Source organism: Lipotes vexillifer, unplaced genomic scaffold (genome assembly GCF_000442215.2).
Source record: "Lipotes vexillifer unplaced genomic scaffold, Lipotes_vexillifer_v1.1 scaffold186, whole genome shotgun sequence".
NCBI classification, from domain to species: domain Eukaryota; kingdom Metazoa; phylum Chordata; class Mammalia; order Artiodactyla; family Lipotidae; genus Lipotes; species Lipotes vexillifer.
The window spans coordinates 1263588-1276921 of record NW_006774248.1 but is presented as its reverse complement, the minus strand read 5'-3'; the positions used below and the strand labels follow the sequence as shown (position 1 = coordinate 1276921).

At 35.6% G+C, this 13334-nt stretch overlaps 1 pseudogene; it reads left to right on the top strand.

The window, feature by feature from the left end:
- The first annotated feature begins 12523 nt into the window (after positions 1-12523).
- LOC103080642 (transcription elongation factor B polypeptide 2 pseudogene) lies at positions 12524-12880 on the top strand (annotated as a pseudogene).
- The last annotated feature ends 454 nt before the right edge of the window (positions 12881-13334 follow it).

Genomic DNA, 13334 nt, shown 5'->3' with positions numbered 1-13334 from the left:
ACATTTAATATTCAAAGAATTTTGGCTCTTAGTCTGCATGAATATGAAGATATTGCACAGTATTGAACAGAGGAATGATATGATTTGTATTAACATTAAAAGCATTACTCTGGTTGCCATGTTAAGAATAGACCGTCAGAAGAAGAAAGTGGAAACCAATTAGGAGCGCATCACAGTAATTCAAGTAATAGATCATGGTAGCCCACACCAGGATGGTATAAGTGTGGATGAAGAGAAGTGATGAGATTCTGGCTCTATATCAGAATTTACTGATAAGATGGATGCAAAGTATGAAAAAAGAAAAGAGTCAAGGATATATATATATATATATATATATATATATATATTTATTTATTTATTTATTTATTTATTTTTTGCCTGAGCAATTAGATGGATGAAGTTTCCACCAACTGATATGTAAAAGGTTGCAGGCGGTATAGTCTAGTGTTTATTTTAGGGCAAAATCTAATTTTGAGATGTCCATTAGATATTCAAGTGAATAGTTAAGTAGACAGAGATATAAATGTGCTATTTGGGATAGATGCCTGGGCTAGAGATATAAATTTTTGAGCAGTTGCCATATGGGTTATATTAAAATCCATGTGATTGGGTGGGATCATCAAAGATGGGAATGGAGACAGTGAAGAGAAGTCCATGGACAAAGTTGCGGGGTGCTCCAACATTAAGAGTTTGGGGAGTAGAAAAGAATCCAATAAACAATGTTGAGAAAAGAAACCAGTGAAGAGCAAAAATCAAGGGAGTGGGTGGTATGAAATGCAAGTGAGGAAAATGTATCAAGGAAGTGGGTATGCTGCTGATAGTGGCCACTGGATTTACCAATGTGGACATCAGTGGTACAAATGATGAGAACATTTTGATGGAGTGATGGAGGAAAACACCCAACTTGTTTGGGTTTGAAGGAATATGGAAGGAGAGAATTAGAAATGACAAGAATAGATAACTCCCTCAGAGTTTTTCAATAAATACAAAACAGTGATGGGTAAAAAAGTGACAGGGAAGATGAAAGTAGAGAATTTCTTTAACTGTACGTATATACACTGATTTCAACTATACACGAGAAAGAGAGAAAAATATCTATGTAGGAGGAAGAGAGAAGAATTGCTGGACTGATGCTATTCAAGGAATTCCTGGAATGATGTCTTTAAATAAGCAAGAAGAAATAGGATTTATGCAAAGGAGAGGAGTTGGCTTCAAACAGAGATAAGATTAAAATCTATGGCTTACTCTCCTCAGCATTTTCTATTCCATATTACACCATGGATATTATGGAGTGACTAAACATTCACTGAGAGACTATAATGTGTCTCTAATATAGAATAAGATTCCTATTATGGTAATGATGATGAAGTTGAGAACATTTTGAAAAGTCAGAAAGGATTAACCTGTTGTCCATTTTAGGTTTTTAATCTACAGAGAGCCTTTGCCAACAATGTGGAAATGGACATTAAAATGAATCTCATGCTCCTTAAACTGTTTATATCTTTATATTAATTTCTTATCCACTAGACCACTTAATGCAAAACAGTCTTGGAACTAATTTATCATGTTTAAATCCATAGATTCCATTTCACTTTCAAGTAACCAACTAACTGAGTTTGAGCTGTCAAAATGTCCTCTAATTAAGCTACTAACATCTAGAAGGATTGAGAATCTATTCTTGAATATGGGCCTCAGAATGGTTTCATTGTCTAAGGCTCTTCATTAAATATCAGGTTGTGAAGAGATACCCCTCTTGCATTTAACCATTTTTGTTGTTGTTGTTCAATCTTTTGATCTTGTATTCTGTGCTGCTACTCTCCTTCTGCTGTAATCTGTTCATGAAAACGCGGCCAATTTAATTTTCCTAAATTAGTAGAACTCTGTTCCTGTCACTATCTGCCTGCTTAAAAGCCTTTAATCGTTCACCATTTTCTAGAGAATTAAATCCAAATTGCCCTGATTCTGTAGCCTTGTTTTCATCCTCACTATCACTTAGTCCAAGCTGCTATTATGTCTTAGTGCAATAGCCTGAAAATCATTCCATTCTCAAGCACACTATATACCACTGCCTATCCATTTTCCACGTTTACCACTATATCAGTTATCTATAGCTATATTTATGCCACCTAGCAATCACAAATACTAGTGGCTTAAGACATTAAATATTTATTTAGCTCACAAATCTGTGGATCGATTGGGTAGTCCTTTTGGGTGCACCCGAGGAGCTCTACTGATACAAGCAGGACTTAGCAGGATTCATTCACTTGTTACAAATCAGCCAGGCTGCTTTGCTTATCTTGACTGGGTTCTTCCAAGTGTCTGGCTGGTGCTTAGGTGGCCTGTGTTGCCCTCAGCAGAGACAACTGGGCAACTCAGCTCTGCTCCACATTTCCTCATTCAACAAGCTAGCACAAACATGTTCTCATGGTGGAGGGACAGGAAAGAGCAAGGTGCAAGTGCTATTTCAAGTCTCTGCTTGGGTCCAGCTTGCTACTCTTCTGTTGGCCAAAGCAAGCCACAGGACAAGCTTGGAGTCATTGTGAGGAGGCAGTAGAAGGGCATGAATTTAGGGAGGTGCGATAGATTGAGGCTGTTAGTGTAATTAATCTACTACAAAGAGCTCAGTCTTTCACATGTACTAATATGGTCTCTGGTTCACAGACCAATCTCACAGTTCTCTCCCCTTACTATCTAGACATGACTTCCTTTGCCTCATCAATTTAACCTAGTTAATTCTCGTTTATCATTTATCTCACTTAAGTATCAGTTTGTACAGGAAAACTTCTTTGACCTCGCAGGCTATGTCAGAATCCTTTGTCATAACCCCTCATGGTACTATGTTCCTATCACAGAGTACTTGACTTGTGTTGAATTATTCATGTGGTTATTAAATTAAACTAAACTAATACCTTTCTAAAAACAGGAACTTTGACATCTCTTGTGCAACATCTAGTGTCCAATGTTGTGATGGAACATAATAAATGTTCAATAAATATTTCTTGAATGACATCATTTAAGCTGACTGGATTTTCATGATTATTATTTCTTTCTTTTTCCTCAAGAAATCTTACCCATTCTGTAAGAGTTATTAAGATACTTTTTTTAATGCTGAAATGATCATCTCTTATTCCATGGACCTAATACACTGACTATTTTTCTTTTTTGCTTATTCTCTTAGACCTTTAGTTCAACTTTGTTTCTAAGTTCCTGGTCTCTCAGTGACTATTCCTTTATTAAATAGCCCAATTGAAGGATAAAGTAAGAAATTAATTGTCATCCCTCAGGCCACACCCTCCCCAGTTTATTGTAGTCTTTGAGAAGAAAGTAATAATGTGCATATTGGCCTTATGAATTAGGGACACACCACCATGTGTTTCCCAAAGAGGTGTTTGCTGTAGTCAGTAAAACATTAGATTTGGAATTTGGAGCTGTGAGGTAAATGAGCTGTGGGTCCCTGCATGAATCATGTTATCTCTTTAGGTTTTAGTCTTATCCATAACATTTAGAGAGGACATAAAGTCAGATGAAGTCTAATATCTTTTGTAGCTGTAAGAAAACTTTCCAAGGAGGGTTTTGGCATGCACAAATCACATTTCTTCTGTGTTCTGCCTTAAATGGTTGTATATTTCTCTGATTGAACTTACTTCACTATGCTGCCTAAATTCTAGCTTCTATATTAAAGTGTGATTTCTTTTTAGCATAAGGACCATATCTTTTTCCTGGCACTTGGCACAATTAGGTGTTGACTTTTTTTTTTTTTTTTTTTTACCTCAGTGAAGACTTCCATCTAATTCTTATTTGTGCCTGTACATTATAGGGCACATATTTTCAGAGAACTCCCTTGTGTGGAGGCTATTGCCTTAGGTATATGTTAGACACATTGGAGACTCCAGCTGGGAGCTGTTAACTCTCATTCATTTGTCCTTCCTTGAGCATGATAAGGTTATATTGAATGGGTGTCTTGACATGCTAATTTGAGAAACAAGTGCAAATCTAAAATGCAGAAATATAAAGAGCATTTTGCATTTACAACTTTGCTTTTTGGAATCACATGTATTGGAGAGAATGCCCTTAAAACCAAGTTTTGCAATATTTAACATATACTAGAGTGACATGAAAATGTTAATTTCAGGTTGTGAGAGTTCCAATTATTGAAGCTATCCACCAATAACTACACTGAAATAATGTCAAAGAATCCCAAGAGTGTGCCAGTGAAAAAAGAGTTTATTATGGAAAAACTAATGGACCGTTTTCTGTAGCTGTCCCTGCTGGTGCTGCTATGATGGGTAACATACACCAAGTGAAATATCCTTCTCATATGTTAAACCACACATTTCCACCCCAGGGAAATAGAATGGGTTTCATCTCTGTTAAATACGTTTGGCTGTTTTTGGATATTTTCTCTTCTTTTCTGTTTTTCCTATCACTGTTTTTACTTTAATAAAAATATTTTATAGCATTTGTGCAAAAAACAATTCAATTGTATCTTTTTTTATAAATAACTTTATGTTTGGAATCAACTTAAATGGCTCTCCTGTGACATCCATCTTGTTATGATCCAGTGGTCATTAGAATTTTGCCTTGAGGGTGTTAGGCTAATGAATCCAATGCTTACCATAATAAAAATGACCAGGTTCTCGTGGTGCAAGGTGAGTGTGCTCTACTTTTTAACTGGTCCAAAAAACAAAGGTGTCTGATGGTGGTCAATCTTTGCTACATGCATGGGAAGTTGTGTTGGTTTGCAGAAGTTTAAAACTTTACATATGTTCTCCATTAACATTACTTTTATGTTAAGAAAATAATTTATGAAAATAATTTCTTCAGGAAACCTGCTTAGTCTTGATTATTCCAGGATAGTAAAGAGTTAAGAAAGCTGAAATCTCCTAGACCTTGAAAATAAATCACAGTGTTTTCCTAAACATATTGCACAATTCTTTGCAGATGTGTAGGAGGAAATGTATCACAATGGAAAGCCCAGTCATTTGTAATTCCACAGAGCATGAATGGGAATATCAGTTCTCTGCCGAAGCTATTTCTGTTCTATTCTGTGCCTGCTTCATGGACTGTTCCAGATCCTTAGAGAGCAATCAATGAGTCTACTTTAACCTATTAGATTATGGACCCAGGTCCCTTTTTGTAAAAGAAAAAAATACTTTTTAAAGATCTATGTTTTCTTTGAGGAAAGGGAAGAATTGATCATTTCTACTTTCAATTTATTTCACCTGAAAACTCTAATTCCAGCCCTTACTCCTGCAGGGTTAGTAGCTAATTAGACTAATGCAACATCTAAAGTCCATAAAACTTATTGCTGATTAATTTTTAACCCAGTCTCTAGTGGAGAACTTTGACAATCATTCCAAATGCATTAGAACTCAAAAGTTGTTCTAGAATATCATTCAAAAATCAAGATTGATGGGTGTGTTATTTGTAACTCATTATCCTTAAGAGATAATTTGTGGAGGTTATTTCACTCTCAGATTCGTCCAGTACAGGATGCAGGAATCATTTCCCTTTGCAGTGTTGATTAGTAATTTTTCTGCAGTCCTTTCATGATTGCTTTTGGGTTCAATTCCACAGAACTTTTACTTATGTTGTCTTTCTTTGGCTCAATTTCCCATTCTGTCTCTATGGATCACAGTGCTTGACAGAACCTCAGAGGAGAGAAAGCCTTACTACCAGATTTTCCACTCGAACTAAAGATTAAGTCAAGTTCACACTGAAGATTCCTTAATCAAAGTTGTCAGCTGACATATGATCACTAAGTTTAATGTAGTCAAATGCATCTATATGAAATGTAAAGAGCAAATTTAGGATTCAGTGACATACCTGGAAAACACTTTGGATCTCACAGATTTATTCTCACTTCTTTCATGAAAGTAAAAAAGAAGAAGAAAAGGAAGAAGAAGAAGAAGAAGAAGAAGAAAAACTATCACTACCTTTTACTAAGTGCTAATTATAGCACCATTCTGTTAAGTGTTTTAATTCAAGGTAGGATTTGTGGGACTATAGTTATTTACATTTTATGGTAGTTCAGAGAGATCAACTATCTTGTCCTTGATGATATTGCCTTTAAGATGTTTAAAGTGGAAAATGGTACCAGACCCATCTCGCTTCAAGGCCAGTATTCCTAATCATTCAGAAATACTACTTCTCATTTAGGTGACCATAATGCTTTTCTCTAAAGATGAATAACTGTGTATCTCAAGGAGTTTCCAAACTCATAACATTGTATAAATATGTAATAAATCCCCTCTAAGGGCTTCTGTAAAGGTAGTCTCTACCAGGATAGAGGATCAAACTAATATGATTATATAATATGACAAGTATTATCATATTATATGCTGTTAGTGTTAGGGTTCTCCATATTGACTAACTTTAAAATGAATCTTTGGGATTTTCCTTGAGTAAGTCAATAGGCAAAAGCCTAGAATCAATTTTTCATAACCCCCACTTTCTGCACGTTGAGTCCCTGATAGATCCATGCCCAAGTAATCACATGGCCTTTGTAGTCTGGTCATCTAGGAGAAACATGTGCCTTTGTAACTGTGCCCTCTTGGGATCCCAGACCAAGGTAAAGACATGGCTCAGTCTGGTACCTGTGATGTAAATTATGCAACATCTCAATCCTGAAACAAATTTTATAAAGATATATCCTTTGTCTACATCCCAATATCTTCTCCAAAGCCTCCAAATTTAGTTCATTCTACCCACCTAAACAAGCCACATCCAGTAAATAGCAGCTGAGTCATTTACAGGGTAAATGAAGCCTGTAACTCCTCAAATGCATTGTCACTTCTTCTTTTTTTTTTTTTGTCACTTTTTCTTGAACAACAATCCGAAGCCTCATCATCCCCTGGTGAGCTCCAAACCAGTCATAGTTTATAAAAGTTAGATCTAAGATAAGGTGGATGCATGCAATCCATGGATTATGCAAAATGATTCATGAAACAGTAGAAAAAATATTAAGAACTTTCATTATATTTATTTTATGTCAGCATTTAAAGCTTTTATTTTGGGGTATGTTTTATAAAATAAATTATATGTAAGTATAGTGGTACATTTAAATTACATAGTGGCATATTATAATATAAATACACAAATACTGGGAATTTGCATGCAAAAATATTTGACAATTTCCGATCTATAATATTATTAGGCTAAAAGAATTCTAGGTGGAAAGTATGTGGCTACTTATATCATACTATAAATCCGTATGTATTGATACATCAATTATCCAAAAATTACATAAATCCTATACTGTAAAGAGGCGGCTAAAACTATTGATGTTATACATTAGTTTTCAATCAATCGGTAAAAACCAAACTTCTAAATCCAAGACTCTCTTTTGAGACAAGGAAAAATGCAGAATGAGATTTTCCATCTAAATGCCTTTACTTGTAAGGGAAACGATAAGGGAGTGGAGGAGGTGTGTTGTATCTTAGAACAGTATTTTTCAGCAAGTGTCCCTGCATGTTACTAGTTATTCTAAAGGAAGAGAGGGATTTGTTAAACAGATTTCTTTACTAGAAGAGTTCTTGGAGCTCTTAATAGTAGCTCATGATAGGCAGTGTGAATCTGTAGAGGCAGAAAATATTGGGCAAAATTCTTTAACCATGCTATCATGCTTTTGAGAAGCATTTTATGGGGATGGTACACCATTGAATGTACTTGGAAAATGTTGGCTAAAATAAATTGTTTCTCTGAAGTTTTCTGCCCAGAAGCCAAACCTCTACCCTTAAATTAGTGTCCATTCTAATTTAAGCTCATTCCAGTGTAATGTAGGCCTTTCCAACAGTCAAGATAGTCTTTCTCTTTTCTCTTCTACCTCATTCCTCTTATACTCAATAAATATTTATTGAGTACTGTGCTAAGAATAGGAAGACAATTGTAAACCTACATGATCTTTGTCCTAATTGAGTTCAATCTGATTAGAGAGATAGACATTATACATATAATTATTTACAATTGTTATAAGTGAGAAGTTTTAAGTAGGTATTACAGCGATACTGGACTTAAATTTGGTGGGTTAGGGAAATACCCATGAAGAAGTGGTGTGTCTGCTGAGACATAAAGGAAGCGTTCTAAGTGGACATGTGAGGAGCAAGAGAGCTCCTGAAAGAAGAAACAAATGTGTGAATGCTCTGAGATGGGAGAGATGTGGTTATTGTCACCATTAGCTAGAGGGCAAATGTGCCTGGGACAGAGTGGGTGAGGTGGAGAACAACGTGGAATGAGATGGCAAAATCAATAGGAACCAGATTATGCAGGGCCTTGAAGGCTACATCAAGGTTTTGGGGTTTAATCAAGAGCAATTGGAAAGTATGAAAATGTTTTAAATAAGTAGTGACAAGGTCAGAGTTCTCTTTAAAATGATCACTCTGGATGTTGTGTGGATAACAAATTTCAGGGACACAAGAAAAGACATATTTCCTAATTCCTCTACATAAACTCCACAAAGACAGGGATGCTTTCCCCTCAAAAAAGTACTCAAGCATCTATGACAGTGCTTGGTACATGGTAGAAGCCCCATATATATTTGCTGAAAAAGGGAATTAAGGTATATATTCAGTTAAGACTCCATTTTAGCAGTTCAGGCAAAAATGTTAGTATTTTGGACTTAAAGCTGACGGTGTAGAGAACCCTAGATGGGGTTGCCTAGATAGGGATGCCTGGTGGGAAGAGCAACAGCATGTTGTGCTTTTGGATGGTGAACAACCATAGGTTGGAAGAAATCTTGTTATTTTCAACACAATTTTTGTGATTGATGATTGGCTTGATCTGCCTCTACTTTCTGAAATATGTGCATTTCAGTGTGAGACAATCTTTTGTTGGAACATCAGATATTAGTCAGACACTGGCAGTGTACATATATTGGAGGTATGAGCAATTCCTAGCAACTCAAATGCATCTCACATCATAGACAGGTGTCCATTTAGCCTATGAACCTGAATAGTAGCGTTTAGTCACTTTTCAGTTTCCAGTTCATTTGAACTTTAAATGTTTCAAAATTAAAACAAACAACTACAGAATCTAACTTTAAGTATTTCATTTATTATTTTAAATCTATATTTTTTTTCAGCTTTTTACATTTTTTCTTTTTATTTATTTCTTATTTTTCAGTGTTATTGAAGTATGATTGACAAAGAAACTTGCATATATTTATGTTGTACAATGTTATTTTTTTAAAAGATGTACAATGTAATAATTTAGTATATGTGTATATCACTGAAATGATTACCACAATCTGATTAGTTACATAAATTGCTTCACGTAGTTACTTTTATGTGTGTGAGTGGTGAGAACACATAAGGTTTACTATCTTAGCAACTTTCAAATATACAATATATAATTGATAACTCTAGTCATCATACTGTACATTAGATCTCTAGAACCTATTTATCTTTGTTTTGTTTTGATTTTGAATTTTATTTATTTTTTTATACAGCAGTTTCTTATTAGTTACCCATTTTATACATATTAGTGTATATATGTCAATCCCTATCTCCCAATTCATCATACCATCACCTGCCACCCACCACTCCCCCCTACCCTTGGTGTCCATATGTTTGTTCTCTACATCTGTGTCTCTATTTCTGCCCTGGAAACAGGTTCATCTGAACCATTTTTCTAAGTTCCACATATATGCGTTAATATACAATATTTGTTTTTCTCTTTCTGACTTACTTCACTCTGTATGACAGTTTCTAGATCCATCCACGTCTCTACACATGATCTGATTTCGTTCCTTTTTATGGCTGAGTAATATTCCATTGTATATATGTACCACATCTTCTTTATCCATTCATCTGTCAATGGGCATTTAGGTTGCTTCCATGACCGGGTTATTGTAAATAGTGCTTCAATGAACATTGGGGTGCATGTGTCTTTTTTAATTATGGTTTTCTTTGGGTATTTGTCCAGTAGTGGAATTGCTTGGTCATATGGCAATTCTATTTTTAGTTTTTTAAGGAAACTCCATACTGTTCTCCATAGTGGCTGTATCGATTTACATTCCCACCAACAATGCAAGAGGGTTCCCTTTTCTCCACACCCTCTCCAGCATTTATTCTTTGCAGATTTTCTGATGATGCCCCTTCTAACTGGTGTGAGGTGATACCTCATTGTAGTTTTGATTTGCATTTCTCTAATAATTAGTGATGTTGAGCAGCTTTTCATATGTTTCTTGATCATCTGTATGTCTTCTTTGGAGAAATGTTTATTTAGGTCTTCTGCCCATCTTTTGATTGGGTTGTTTGTTTTCTTAATATTGAGCTTCATGAGCTGTTTATATATTTTAGAGATTAATCCTCTGTTGATTCGTTTGCAAATATTTTCTCCCATTCTGAGGGTTGTCTTTTCATCTTGTTTGTAGTTTCCTTTCCCTTGCAAAAGCTTTTAAGTTCAATTAGGTCCCATTTGTTTATTTTTGTTTTTATTTCCATTACTCTAGGAGATGGGTCTAAAAAGACCTTGCTGTGATTTATGTCAAAGTGTGTTATTCCTATGTTTTCCTCTGAGAGTTTTATAGTGTCTGGTCTTACATTTAGGTCTCTAATCCATTTTGAGTTTATTTTTGTTTATGGTGTTAGGGAGTGTTCTAATTTCATTCTTTTACATGTAGCTGCCCAGTTTTCCCAGCACCACTTATTGAAGAGACTGTCTTTTCTCCATTGTATATCCTTGCCTCCTTTGTTGTAGATTAGTTAACCATAGGTTCTTGGGTTTATCTCTGGGCTTTCTATCCTGTTCCATTGATCTATATTTCTGTTTTTGTGCCAGTACCATATTGTCTTGATTACTGTAGCTTTGTAGTATAGTCTGAAGTCAGGGAGTCTGATGCCTCCAGCTCCGTTTTTTTTCCCTGAAGACTGCTTTGGCTATTCGGGGTCTTTTTTGTCTCCATACAAATTTTAAGATTTTTTGTTCTAGTTCTGTAAAAAATGCCATTGGTAATTTGATAGGGATTGCATCGAATCTGTAGATTGCTTTGGGTAGTATAGTCATTTTCACAATACTGATTCTTCCAATCCAAGAACATGGTATATCTCTCCATCTGTTTATATCATCTTTAATTTCTTTCATCAGTGTCTTATAGTTTTCTGCATACAGTTATTTAGTCTCCTTATGTAGGTTTATTCCTAGGTGTTTTCTTTTTTGTGCAGTGATAAATGGGAGTGCTTCCTTAACTTCGCTTTCAGATTTTTCATCATTAGTGTATAAGAATGCAAGAGATTTCTGTGTCTTAATTTTGTATCCTGTAACTTTACCAAATTCATTGATTAGCTCTAGTAGTTTTCTGGTGGCATCTTTAGGAGTCTCTATGCATAGTATCATGTCATCTGCAAACAGTGACAGTTTTACTTCTTCTTTTCAGATTTATATTCCTTTTATTTCATTTTCTTCCCTGATTGCCATGGCTAGGACTTCCAAAACTATGTTGAATAATAGTGGCGAGAGTGGACATCCTTGTCTTGTTGCTGATCTTAGAGGAAACGCTTTCAGTTTTTCACCATTGAGAATGATGTTTGCTGTGGGTTTGTCATATATGGCCTTTATTATGTTGAGGCAGAACCTATTTATCTTATAACTGAAAGTTTGTACCCTTTGACCAACATCTCTCCATTTCTCTCACCTCCTAGGCCCTGGCAACCATTGCTCAACTCTTTCTTTCTATAAATTTTTGATGTTATTGTAAATGTGATTGTTTTCTTAATTTTTTTTTTTGGAGAGTTTATTGCTAGTGTATCAAAATGCAGTTGATTTTTGTATATTGATTTTGTATTCTGCAACATTACTGAGTTCATTTATTATTTCTAACAAGATTTTTTTTTTTTTTTTGGTGGAGTCTTTAGGATTTTCTCTATATAAAATCATGCCATTTGAAAACAGAGGCAATTTAAGTTATTCCTTTCCAATTTGGATAAATCTATGTAATTGTGAAGAATCATCCACATACTATTCCAAATACATATTTTATAATCCATATATTTTAGGTAATAAACAAAATAGTAAATAATGTTTCAAATAAAAATGAGGAAAGTGCCTGTTATGTGGTGAATTGTGTCCCCTCAAAATTTATATTTTGAAATCCTGAATCCCAATATGTCCAAATGTGATCTTATTTGGAGATGGAGCCTTTAAAGAGGCAATCAAATTAAGATGAGGTCCATTAAGGCAGGTTCTTATCAAAGATAAAGGGAAATTTGGAGATAGACATATACACAGGGAAAACATCATGTGGACACAAGATGGTGATCTACACAGTAAGGCAAGAGGCCTGGAGCAGAGCTTTCCCTCACAGACCTCGGAAGAAACCAACTCCACCAATACATTGATTTTGAACGTCTAGTCGCCAGAACTGTTGGTCAATAAATTTCAGTTTGCAGTACTTTGTTAGGGCAGCCCTAACAAATTAGTATTATATCTGTAATAGCAGCAACTTAAAGTCTTTAACTACTAACTGTTATTTGTGTTTCTTTTTCTGGTTAAATTTGCCAGACTTGGGGGAGAGGCAGCCTCCGTGATGTACGTGTTCCTTATGATCCGACACCACAAGACCACCATCTTCACAGACGCCAAGGACTCGAACACTTTGTTCGAGCTGAAGTGCATCATTGAGGGCATCCTCAAGTGGCCACCAGACAAGCAGCAGCTGTACAAGGATGACCAGCTTCAGGACCATGGAAAGACATTGGAAGAGTGTGGCTTCACCAGCCAGAGAGCACCATCTCAGGCCCCAGCCACTGTGGGGCTAGCCTTCAGGGCAGATGAAGCCTTTGAGGTTCTTAGCATCGAGCCCTTCTTCAGCCCACCCGAGCTGCCAGATGTGATGAAGCCGCAGGACTTGGGAAACAGCGCTAATGAACAAGCTCTGCAGTGAGAGCCCCCCACAACCTGCCCCCCTCCAATAAAAGAGATTTGGGTGCCCCAAAAAAAAAACAACAACCAGATTTAACAGCATATACTAGTTGCTACTGAGTACAGTATAGAATAGCTCTGCAGTTTACAAAAATATACAAACTGTGTTTTAAATGATATTTTAAAGTTGGAAAAGTGTTGGAAAGCAGGAATAGCAATCAGCATTTCAGCCAAGGCCTGTTTCTGACCCTTTATTATTGTTAGAAATATAAAAAAGCAGAATGAATACTATTTTATATTGAGAAGCCCGTTCTTTCCCTGTGTGGCTGTTCAGAGTAAATATTATTGGCAAGGTCACTGGAGGATTAGTTTGAGATGGTGCAAATGTTATATGAATGCTCAGCATTTTGCTTTTTCTCAAACATGTTTTTTTCCCACTTAGTTATGAATACACTCACTTCATTTTCTTTAGAAAA